The following is a 13,343-nucleotide window of genomic DNA, read 5'->3' as shown; positions in this document are numbered from 1 at the left end:
TAAACATGATAAACATCACATGTAATCAAATAATAGTGACATGATATGGCCAATATCATATAGCTCCTTTGATCTCCATCTTGGGGCTCCATGATCATCTTGTCACCGGCATGACACCATGATCTCCATCATCATGATCTCCATCATCGTGTCTTCTTGAAGTTGTCTCGTCATCGACATGCAAGTCGTGATTCCCTTGACAAGAACATGATCAATCTCATACATCACATATATCATTCATCACATCCTTTTGGCCATATCACATCACATAGCATACCCTGCAAAAACAAGTTAGACGTCCTCTAATTGTTGTTTGCATGTTTTACGTGGCTGCTATGGGTTTCTAGCAAGAACGTTTCTTACCTACGCAAAACCACAACGTGATATGCCAATTGCTATTTACCCTTCATAAGGACCCTTTTCATCGAATCCGATCCGACTAAAGTAGGAGAGACAGGCACCCGCTAGCCACCTTATGCATCTAGTGCATGTCAGTCGGTGGAACCAGTCTCACGTAAGAGTACGTGTAAGGTTGGTCCGGGCCGCTTCATCCCACAATGCCGCCGAATCAAGATAAGACTAGTAAACGGCAAGCATATTGAACAAAATCAACGCCCACAACTACTTTGTTGTTCTACTCGTGCATAGAATCTACGCATAGACCTAGCTCATGATGCCACTGTTGGGGAACGTAGCAGAAATTCAAAATTTCTACGTGTCACCAAGATCAATCTATGGAGAGACTAGCAACGAGAAGAAGGAGAGTGCATCTACATACCTTGTAGATCGCTAACGAAGCGTTCAAGTGAACGGGGTTGATGGAGTCGTACTCGTCGTGATCCAAATCACCGATGATCAAGTGCCGAACGCACGGCACCTCCGCGTTCAACACACGTACAGCCCGGTGACGTCTCCCACGCCTTGATCCAGCAAGGAGAGAGGGAGAGGTGAGGAAGACTCCATCCAGCAGCAGCACAATCGTGGTGGTGGTGGAGGAGCGTGGCAATCCTGCAGGGCTTCGCCAAGCACCACGGGAGAGGAGAAGGACTTAGGAGAGAGGGAGGGGCTTGCACCAAAGGCATAAGGGGTGTCTCAAGAGGCCCTCCTACCCTCACTATATATAGGGAGCCCAAGGGGGGGTGCGCCAGCCCTAGGAGATCCAATCTCCTAGGGGGCGGCGGCCAGGGGAGGTTTCCCTCCCCCCCAAGGCACCTAGGAGGTGCCTTCCCTCCTTGGGACTCTTCCTTAGGGTTCCCCTTTCACCCTAGGCGCATGGGCCCTAGGGGAAGTGGCGCCCCAGCCCACTTTGGGCTGGATCCCTTCTCACTTCAGCCCATGGGACCCTCCGGGATAGGTGGCCCCCACCCGGTGGGCCCCGGGACCCTTCCGGTGGTCCCGGTACAATACCGATGACCCTGAAACTTGTCCCGATGGCCGAAATAGGACTTCCTATATATAAATCTTTACCTCGGACCATCCGGAACTCCTCATGACGTCCGAGATCTCATCCGGGACTCGAACAACATTCGGTAACCACATACAACTTCTTTATAACCTAGCGTCATCGAACCTTAAGTGTGTAGACCCTACGGGTTCGGGAGACATGCAGACATGACCGAGACGTTCTCCGTCAATAACCAACAGCGGGATCTGGATACCATGTTGGCTCCCACATGTTCCACGATGATCTCATCGGATGAACCACGATGTCAAGGACTTAATCAATCCCGTATACAATTCCCTTTGTCTAGCGGTATTGTACTTGCCCGAGATTCGATCGTCGGTATCCCTATACCTTGTTCAATCTCGTTACCGGCAAGTCTCTTTACTTCGTTCCGTAACACATCATCCCGTGATCAACTCCTTGGTCACATGCGCATATGATGATGTCCTACCGAGTGGGCCCAGAGATACCTCTCCGCTTACACGGAGTGACAAATCCCAGTCTCGATTCGTGCCACCACAGACACTTTCGGAGATACCCGTAGTGCACCTTTATAGTCACCCAGTTACGTTGTGACGTTTGATACACCCAAAGCATTCCTACGGTATCCGAGTTGCAAAATCTCATGGTCTAAGGAAATGATACTTGACATTAGAAAAGCTTTAGCATACGAACTACACGATCTTTGTGCTAGGCTTAGGATTGGGTCTTGTCCATCACATCATTCTCCTAATGATGTGATCCCGTTATCAACGACATCCAATGTCCATGGTTAGGAAACCGTAACCATCTATTGATCAACGAGCTAGTCAACTAGAGGCTTACTAGGGACATGGTGTTGTCTATGTATCCACACATGTATCTGAGTTTCATATCAATACAATTATAGCATGGATAATAAACGATTATCATGAACAAGGAAATATATAATAATAATCAATTTATTATTACCTCTAGGGCATATTTCCAACACCTCTGGGATGGAACCTTTGGGCCACGGAGCTCCCGTCATCTTGCGTATTGAGGCACCTCCACACGCTGCATGTTGCCCCTCGATCATCTTCGGCTTTACTTCAAAGGTCTTGAGCCATAGGCCAAAGTGAGGGGTAACCCGGAGGAAGGCCTCGCACACAACAATAAATGTCGTGACATGAAGAAAGGAGTCCGGAGCTAGATCATGGAAGTCTAGCCCATAATAAAACATCAAACCCCTGATGAAAGGATCCAGAGCAAGGCCTAGACCTCGGAGGAAGCGGGAGACGAACACGACGTTCTCGTTGGGTTCAGGGGTGGGGACGGCCTGCCCTCGGGGAGGCAGCCGATGCAAAATCTCGGCGGTCAGATATCTGGCCTCCCTCAACTTTTTGATGTCTTCTTCCGTGACAAAGGAAGGCATCCATCGGCCTTGAAGGCTAGATCCGGACATGACTGAAGGTTCGGAGCACCTGACCTGAACTTCGGGCGTTTGAGCTTGAGGTGGGGGAAGGATTCGATTGAGCACAGGAGGGAAAAATAAAAGCCTTGTCCCCTTTATAAAGGGGGTGAATATCAAGCGTCCTCTCCGTGTCCGTTTGGACTTGCCTATAATCCAGGAGTCCTAGAAGCGGTTGGGTTACCCATGCCCGTATTGATGAGAATCCCGGAATAAGGGGACACGATCTCTGCTTTAACAAGATGTGCCAAGGAAACCGCCTTGCATAACGCACTGAGGTGGGATAATAAAACGACTCGGATAAAGGCTTGGCCGTGGTGTGTCACACTACGGAATACGTCAGCAGATTAGATTTGTGTAAATGTTATTCTCTCTATGGCAATATGTGGAAACTTATTTTGCAGAGCCGGACACTATCTTTGTGTTCAAAATATTCTATGAAGTACTTGGAGGAGGAACCCGCCTTGCAATGCCGAAGACAATCTGCGCGCCGGACTCATCGTCATTGAAGCCTGGTTCAGGGGCTACTGAGGGAGTCCTGGATTAGGGGGTGTCCGGATGGCCGGACTATACCTTCAGCCGGACTCCTGGACTATGAAGATACAAGATTGAAGACTTCGTCCCGTGTCCGGAAGGGACTTTCCTTGGCGTGGAAGGCAAGCTTGGCGATACGGATATGCAGATCTCCTACCATTGTAACCGACTTTGTGTAACCCTAACCCTCTCCGGTGTCTATATAAACCGGAGGGTTTTAGTCCGTAGGACAACATACACAACAACAATCATACCATAGGCTAGCTTCTAGGGTTTAGCCTCTCCGATCTCGTGGTAGATCTACTCTTGTACTACCCATATCATCAATATTAATCAAGCAGGACGTAGGGTTTTACCTCCATAGGGAGGGCCCGAACCTGGGTAAAACTTTGTGTCCCTTGCCTCCTGTTACCATCCGGCCTAGACGCACAGTTCGGGACCCCCTACCCGAGATCCGCCGGTTTTGACACCGACACGCATCTTTACTACTAACATCTTTCAACTTAGTTTTCTCTAGGAACATATATAAAACATAGGGAAGCAACAACGCGAGCTATTGATCTATAGATATGCTAATACTACCAGGACTAAGTTCATGATAAATTAAAGTCCAATTAATCATATTACTTAAGAACTCCCACTTAGATAGATATCCCTCTAATCCTCTAAGTGATCACGTGATCCAAATCAACTAAACCATGTCCGATCATCACGTGAGATGGAGTAGTTTCAATGGTGAACATCACTATGTTGATCATATCTACTATATGATTCACGCTCGACCTTTCGGTCTCCGTGTTCCAGGCCATATCTGTTATATGCTAGGCTCGTCAAGTTTAACCTGAGTATTCCGCGTGTGCAACTGTTTTGCGCCCGTTGTATTTGAACGTAGAGCCTATCACACCCGATCATCACGTGGTGTCTCAGCACGAAGAACTTTTGCAACGGTGCATACTCAGGGAGAACACTTGTACCTTGATAATTAGTGAGAGATAATCTTATAAAGCTACCATCGAACTAAGAAAAATAAGATGTATAAAAGATAAACATCACATGCAATCAGAATATGTGACATGATATGACCATCATCATCTTGTGTTTTTGATCTCCATCTCCAAAGCATCGTCATGATCTCCATCGTCACCGGCATGACACCATGATCTCCATCATCTTGATCTATATCAATGTGTCGTCACATGGTTGTCTCGCCAACAATTGCTCTTGCAACTATTCCTATCGCATAGCGATAAAGTAAAGCAATTATTTGGCGCTTGCATCTTATGCAATAGAGAGATAACCATAAGGCTTTTGCCAGTTGCCGATAACTTCAACAAAACATGATCATCTCATACAACAACTTATATCTCATCACGTCTTGACCATATCACATCACAACATGCCCTGCAAAAACAAGTTAGACGTCCTCTACTTTGTTGTTGCAAGTTTTACGTGGCTGCTACGGGTTGAGCAAGAACCGTTCTTACTTACGCATCAAAACCACAACGATAGTTTGTCAAGTTGGTGTTGTTTTAACCTTCGCAAGGACCGGGCATAGCCACACTCGGTTCAACTAAAGTTGGAGAAACTGACACCCGTCAGCCACCTATGTGCAAAGCACGTCGGTAGAACCAGTCTCGCGTAAGCGTATGCGTAATGTCGGTCCGGGCCACTTCATCCAACAATACCGCCGAACCAAAGTATGACATGCTGGTAAGCAGTATGACTTATATCGCCCACAACTCACTTGTGTTCTACTCGTGCACAACATCAACGCATAAAACCTAGGCTCTAATGCCGCTGTTGGGGAACGTAGTAATTTCAAAAATTTCCTACGCACACGCAAGATCATGGTGATGCATATCAACGAGAGGGGAGAGTGTTGTCCACATACCCTCATAGACCGAAAGCGAAAGCGTTATGACAACGCGGTTGATTTAGTCGTACGTCTTCGCGACCCGACCGATCAAGCACCGAAACTACGGCACCTCCGAGTTCTAGCACACGTTCAGCTCGATGACGATCCCCGGATCTAATCCAGCAAAGTGTCGGGGAAGAGTTCTGTCAGCACGACGGCGTGGTGACGATCTTGATGTTCTACCATCGCAGGGCTTCGCCTAAGCACCGCTACAATATTATCGAGGATTATGGTGGAGGGGGGCACCGCACACGGCTAAGAGAACAATCACGAAGATCAACTTGTGTCTCTATGGGGTGCCCCCTGCCCCCGTATATAAAGGAGTGGAGGAGGGGAGGGCCGGCCCTCTCTATGGCGCGCCCTAGGGGAGTCCTACTCCCACCGGGAGTAGGATTTCCCCTTTCCTAGTCCAACTAGGAGTCCTTCCAAGTAGTAGGAGTAGGAGACAAGGAAGGGGTAGAGGGAAGAGAAGGAAGGAGGGGGCACCGCCCCTCCCCATAGTCCAATTCAGACTAGTCAATGGGGGGGCGCGCGACCTGCCTCTCCCTCTCCCCTAGAGCCCAATAAGGCCCATATACTTCTTCTCCCGTATTCCCATAACTCCCCGATACTCCGAAAAATACCCGAACCACTCGGAACCTTTCCGATGTCCGAATATAGTCGTCCAATATATCGATCTTTACGTCTCGACCATTTCGAGACTCCTTGTCATGTCCCCGATCTCATCCGGAACTCCGAACTCCTTCGGTACATCAAAACTCATAAACTCATAATATAATTGTCATCGAAACCTTAAGCGTGCGGACCCTACGGGTTCGAGAACAATGTAGACATGACCGAGACACGTCTCCGGTCAATAACCAATAGCGGAACCTGAATGCCCATATTGGCTCCTACATATTCTATGAAGATCTTTATCGGTCAGACCGCATAACAACATACGTTGTTCCTTTTGTCATCGGTATGTTACTTGCCCGAGATTCGATCGTCGGTATCTTAATACCTAGTTCAATCTCGTTACCGGCAAGTCTATTTACTCGTTCCGTAATACATCATCTCGCAACTAACTCAATAGTTGCAATGCTTGCAAGGCTTAAGTGATGTGCATTACCGAGAGGGCCCAGAGATACCTCTCCGATAATCGGAGTGACAAATCCTAATCTCGAAATACGCCAACCCAACATGTACCTTTGGAGACACCTGTAGAGCTCCTTTATAATCACCCAGTTACGTTGTGACGTTTGGCAGCACACAAAGTGTTCCTCTGGCAAACGGGAGTTGCATAATCTCATAGTCATAGGAACATGTATAAGTCATGAAGAAAGCAATAGCAACATACTAAACGATCAAGTGCTAAGCTAACAGAATGGGTCAAGTCAATCACATCATTCTCCTAATGATGTGATCCCGTTAATCAAATGACAACTCTTTGTCTATGGCTAGGAAACACAACCATCTTTGATCAACGAGCTACTCAAGTAGAGGCATACTAGTGACACTCTGTTTGTCTATGTATTCGCACATGTATTATGTTTCCGGTTAATACAATTCTAGCATGAATAATAAACATTTATCATGAAATAAGGAAATAAATAATAACTTTATTATTGCCTCTATGGCATATTTCCTTCAGTTTCATGCTATGGTTAGGTTTACCTTAATAATAACTTTATTATTGCCTCTATAGTCAATCTTTTGCTTCAGTTCGACGATGCGCTGAGCGAGAGCTAGCTCTGAAGCAATGGCGCCATGGAAGGCGACACTGAGGCCAATGGGTAGTTGCAGATCTTCGAAGCTGATGTTGGGCGTGTCAAACCACTCATCAATGAAGTTGTGGATGATTGTCACGTCAAAGAGAGGCAGATCATTGAAGATTTTTGCTTCTTCTTTGCTCTTGATGAGTTGCTCAAGAGCGTCATCTGCAAGATCTTCATCACTGGACAGATCAATGGCATCATTGCGCAGAATGGCAGCAGCTGTCAGCTCTTGGCTAGTGTGTGGCAGAGGCATCTTGACCTTCTGGGGCTTGGAGATGCGTGACAAATCTTCAGACTGCACACTGTCTTCAGGAGGTGCAGTTGCCAATGGCTTCGCTCGTGAGATTTTTGGTGCAGAGGCAGGCTTTGAAGCTTTAGGCTGCTTCAACTTCTTTGGCTTCGACACTGCAGGCGCTTCATCTGATTCAGCGTCATCTGCAGGCTAATTCACGGCTGTCCCTTGAACCACGATGTGAGTGATGAGACCTTCCAAGTTGTAGAAGGGCCCAAGAAGATTGGGTTCAGCTTCACGAGTTCCATTGGCACGGCGAGCAGAGGGACCAGGGTTGAAGTCTAGTCCTAAAGACTTCTTGTTTTGCTTCACTGAGTTCTGGGCAAACTGGAAGTTGCGCTTAAACAGATTGTCGTCACGACACCATAGCAGCGACGATGGGTCAGCATCCGCAGGCTGTGGTCCACGGACCATGTAGGGATAGAAGCCTTGTTTAATGGCTTCATCTCTGGTCCTGGGTTGAAGATTTTTGTAGAGGATGTCTCCCCATGGTCGCTTGATTGCGTTCTTTTTAGCATATTCCTTTGTCACAAATCTGTACTTGAACCATTGTTCTGCCCAATAGCGTCGAATCCATTGGATTCGTGTCTTGCGTTGATTGTAATCCTCTTCAGGATCTGTCTTGTACAGCTCTGAGAGGTCATCGGGCAGATCTCTTGATGTTTCTCCTCGACGCTTTCTGCCACCCTTCCTTGCTGATTTCTCTGAAGCCATGAACTTTAAACTGAAAGGCTTCAATACGTTCAAAGGCTTCAAAGGTTTTCGCTTGCTGGACAAACAGGAACTGGCTTCGGGAGAATTTATGTGATGTTGTAAGTATTCTGCAAATGAATGCAGACTATGAGAACCAAGGGATTCTCCCACGGACATGTACCTGTGACAGCATTAAGGTGCGAGGGAAGGGGAAGAGGTCATGTGCATTCTCAGAAGATTTTGAAGATAAATCAGTTTAGAAGACATTGACCTCATTGTGCGAAGACATTCACTCATAGATAAGGAGTTGGTTCTAGATTTGTACGAATCCATGGATCAGTACAAGTGAGGAATCTAACTACTTTGTGAAATACAAGTGAATATACTAGGCATATTATGAGATGCAGTATGTAAGAGATCCAACTTGTGTGAACAGAAACTGCTTGTGGTAGAAAGTGACGAAGCTATAGGATCAAGGGGGCTGTAAAAAGGAAGTTTTATTTACCACATGAAGAACTGCTAGACGGAGTGGAAGAGGAGGCCGAGCAGTTCGATCGTCCGTGCCCTAACTTGGCGACGGAGGACACCTATGGCGACGGCGGAGAAGACGAAGTCTGCGGTCGGCGTGAAGACGGCGTCGGAGAGGTTGCAGCAGCGAAGCGCTTCGTCGCCGGCGTCGTCGAGAGTTAGCGGTGGTGCTAGGGTTTGTGCGAGTGTGGAAGAAGAGATAATGCCTGCGGTGAGGCGTGTATTTATAGGGACAGGGGCGGCTCAGTGTTATTACACAGGTGCCCCTGGCGATTCACATCTGAGGAACACGTGGCCATCATGCAGCATGTTGGAGGTTGTTCCACGTCCCACGCACGCCTGGATTGTCGGGTGGTCGTTCCCACTTCTCCAGGTTTCAGGTGAAGGAATGAGCATTGAAAATGGACTTAATGTTTGTCTCTGTATCTTCTGCTGACAAGGACGCAGAGAAGACATTCGACAGTTTCAATAGAATGCATATGACTTGGAGAGATGGAGTTTGAGATAGAGAGCATAGAGAGGTTAGGGTCCGATCACATTCACTTAGTTCAAAAGACTCAACATGAAGACATAGCTATAAGTGAATGCTGTAGAGGACAGAACACTAGTATATATATATTCAACATAGAGAAGATAATCATGAAGACATGTTGAAATTTAAGCCAAAACAAATGTGAAGACATAGCAAATGTAATGCCATGAGTGAAACACTTCGAACAGAACCTTTGGTGGTGGCATTACCCGCCGTATAGGAAGTATTAGACCCAGACACGGCGCACAATTATCGTGGCGTTCCGAAGTCAAATTCCACATTAATGTATTCACACTTAGAATGTATGTCTTCATTGATTGAAGATATACTTTACTTCGTGTGTTGCACATCTAAGTCATCAATATGCATAAGTGTTAGGATGTGTGCCTGATCATAGGACATTTGAGGATTCCAGGATATTTAGCTCACACCGTAACTTGCAAAATCTCTTCTCATCCAAGGGCTTGGTGAAGATATCTGCCAATTGCTCTTCAGTGTTGACGTGTATGATATCAATATCTTCCTTCACAACATGATCTCTGAGAAAGTGATGACGAATTTCAATGTGCTTTGTATTCGAGTGATGAACTGGGTTATTGGCAATCTTGATGGCGCTTTCGTTGTCGCAGTAGAGTGGCACTTGCTTCAGATGAATGCCATAGTCCTTGAGTGTTTGCTTCATCCACAGAAGCTGAGCGCAGCAAGATCCAGCAGCAATGTATACAGATTCAGCAGTGGAGAGAGATACACAGTTCTGCTTCTTTGAAGACCAACATACAAGTGATCGTCCCAAAAAGTGACATGTGCCTGATGTAGACTTGCGATCCACTTTGTCACCAGCATAATCTGCATCCGAGAATCCAACCAGATCAAACTCTGAACCCTTTGGATACCATAATCCTAGAGTTGGGGTGTGAGCCAAATATCGAAGAATTCGCTTCATAGCTAAGTGATGCGACTCCTTTGGTGCCGCTTGGAATCGAGCACACATGCAAACACTAAGCATAATATCTGGCCTGGATGCACATAGATAAAGTAAAGAACCAATCATAGAGCGGTATACCTTTTGATCGAACTCTTTACCATTGTCATCGGGACCCAGATGATATTTGGCTGGCATTGGCGTCGTGAAGCCTTTGCAGTCTTGCATACCGAACTTCTTCAGGCAATCTTTGAGATACTTCTCTTGAGATATGAAGATGTCGTTGCTTTGCTGTCGTATTTGAAGATCGAGAAAGAACTTCAGGTCTCCCATCATGGACATCTGATATTGCTCTTGCATCATATATCCAAACTCTTCACTATACTTCTGATTGGTGCAGCCGAAGATGATGTCATCCACATATATTTGGCACACAAACAGTTCACCATCATATGTCTTCATGAAGAGAGTGGGGTCGAGGGAACCAGGTATGAAGCCTTTGCTCTTCAGGAAGTATTTGAGTGTGTCATACCAAGCCCGAGGGGCTTGTTTGAGGCCATACAGCGCCTTGTTGAGCTTGTATACCATGTCAGGATGTTTTGGATCTTCAAAGCCAGGCGGTTGTGCAACATACACTTCTTCTTCAATCTTGCCATTGAGAAAGGCGCTCTTCACATCCATTTGATATAGAAGTATGTTATGGTGATTTGCATAGGCTAGCAGTATGTGTATGGCTTCCAGTCTAGCCACAGGAGCAAATGTTTCATCGAAGTCAATGCCTTCCACTTGAGTATATCCTTGAGCAACGAGACGAGCTTTGTTTCTGACAACTTGACCATGCTCATCTTGCTTGTTGCGGTATATCCATTTGGTGCCTATTATGTTGTGCTTCCGAGGATCAGGACGCTTAACCAGTTCCCATACATTATTCAGCTGAAACTGTTGAAGCTCTTCTTGCATAGCTTGAATCCATTCAGGTTCCATGAAGGCTTCTTCAACTTTCTTGGGTTCTGTTATTGAGACGAATGCGAAGTGCCCACAGAAATTTGCTAGCTGAGTTGCCCTTGAACGAGTGAGCGGACCAGGGGCATTGATGCTATCAATTATTCTCTCAATTTGCACTTCATTTGCAACACGAGGATGTATAGGGCGAAGGTTTTGCTCTTGCTGATCATTGTCATTGTTAGTGGGATTGTCTTCAGGCTGAGCATTGTCTTCAGGTTGATCAGGTGCGGAGATGATAAGTTCCTCTTCAGGTTGAGCTTCAGAGGGTATGATTTCTCCAGTTCCCATAAGCTTGATTGATTCGCTAGATGGAACTTCATCTAGCACATTTGGGAGGTGCTCTCTTTGTGAACCGTTAGTCTCATCAAACCGCACATCCACTGTTTCAACCACTTTATAATGAAAGAGATTGAAGACTCTATAGGAGTGCGAATCCTTTCCATATCCAAGCATAAAACCCTCATGTGCTTTTGGTGCAAATTTTGAAGTGTGATGTGGATCCTTGATCCAGCACCTGGCGCCAAATACTCTGAAGTAACTGACATTTGGCTTCTTGCCAGTAAGGAGCTCATAAGATGTCTTGTTTAGAAGCTTGTGAAGATAAACACGATTGATTGTATGGCATGCAGTATCAATGGCTTCAGGCCAGAATTTTCTTGGAGTCTTGTATTCATCAAGCATCGTTCGGGCCATCTCAATGAGTGTCCTGTTCTTGCGTTCGACGACACCATTCTGCTGTGGCGTGTACGGAGCTGAGAATTCATGTGTGATGCCCAAAGTATCAAGATATGTATCAAGGCCAGTGTTCTTGAATTCAGTGCCATTGTCACTTCTGATGTGTTTTATCTTGGCGCCATAGTTGTTCATTGCTCAATTGGCGAAGCGTCTGAAGACATCCTGCACTTTAGTCTTGTAGAGGATTATGTGCACCCAAGTATATCTAGAATAATCATCAACAATGACAAAGCCATAGAGACAAGCAGTAGTAGTAAGAGTTGAGTAATGAGTGGGACCGAAAAGATCCATGTGGATCAGTTCGAAGGGTCGAGTGGTTGTCATGATTGTCTTCGAGGGATGTTTGGCCCTCGTCATCTTTCCTACTTCACAGGCACCGCATAAGTGATCTTTTTTGAACTTGACGCCCTCGATGCCTATGACATGCTTCTTCTTTGCAAGGGTGTGAAGGTTCCTCATGCCAGCATGCCCTAGCCTCCGATGCCAGAGCCAGCATTCTGAAGCTTTTGCTAGAAGACATACGGCAAGCTATGGTCCTGCTAAGAAATCTACCACGTACAAATCATCTTTCCGATACCCTTCAAACACTAGAGACTTGTCAGATTCCATTAGAACAAGGCAGCGATATTTTCCAAACATTATGATCATGTTCAAATCGCAAAGCATTGAGACAGACATTAAGTTGAAGCCAAGGGATTCAACAAGCATGACTTTATCCATGTGTTGATCCTTTGAGATTGCAACTCTACCTAGACTCAATACCTTACTTTTACCAGTGTCAGCAAATGTGATGTGACTCTTGTCGGATGGACATAAGGTTGAGTCCATAAGAAGGCTTCTTTTGCCAGTCATGTGATTGGTACACCTGATGGGTATCGTAGTAATTTCAAAAAAATTCCTACGCACACGCAAGATCATGGTGATGCGTAGCAACGAGAGGGGGAGAGTGTGATCTACGTACCCTTGTAGATCGACAACGGAAGCGTTAAACTGGTTGATGTAGTCGTACGTCTTCATGGCCCGACCGATCAAGCACCGAAACTACGACACCTCCGAGTTCTAGCACACGTTCAGCTTGATGACGATCCCCGGACTCCGATCCAGCAAAGTGTCGGGGAAGAGTTCCGTCAGCACGACGGCGTGGTGACGATCTTGATGTACTAGTGTCGCAGGGCTTCGCCTAAGCACCGCTACAATATTATCGAGGACTATGGTGGAAGGGGGCACCGCACACGGCTAAGAATATGATCACGTGGATCAACTTGTGTGTCTAGGGGTGCCCCTTGCCTCCGTATATAAAGGATCCAAGGGGGGGTGCGGCCGGCCCTAGTAGGAGGCGTGCAGGAGGAGTCCTACTCCTACCGGGAGTAGGACTCCCCTCCCTTTCCTTGTCCAAGTAGGAGAGGGGGAAGGAGAGAAGGAAAAGGGGGGTGCCGCCCCTCCCTCCTTGTCCAATTCGGACTAGGGAGAGAGGCGGCGCGCGGCCTGCCCTGGCAGCCCCTCCTCTTCTCCACTTTAGGCCCATGAGGCCCATTAACCCCCCCGGGGGTTCCG

This window comes from Triticum urartu, chromosome 3 (assembly GCF_003073215.2).
Source record: "Triticum urartu cultivar G1812 chromosome 3, Tu2.1, whole genome shotgun sequence".
Taxonomy (NCBI): Eukaryota; Viridiplantae; Streptophyta; class Magnoliopsida; order Poales; family Poaceae; genus Triticum; species Triticum urartu.
The sequence above is the reverse complement of the archived record's forward strand: the minus strand, read 5'-3'. Positions refer to the sequence as shown.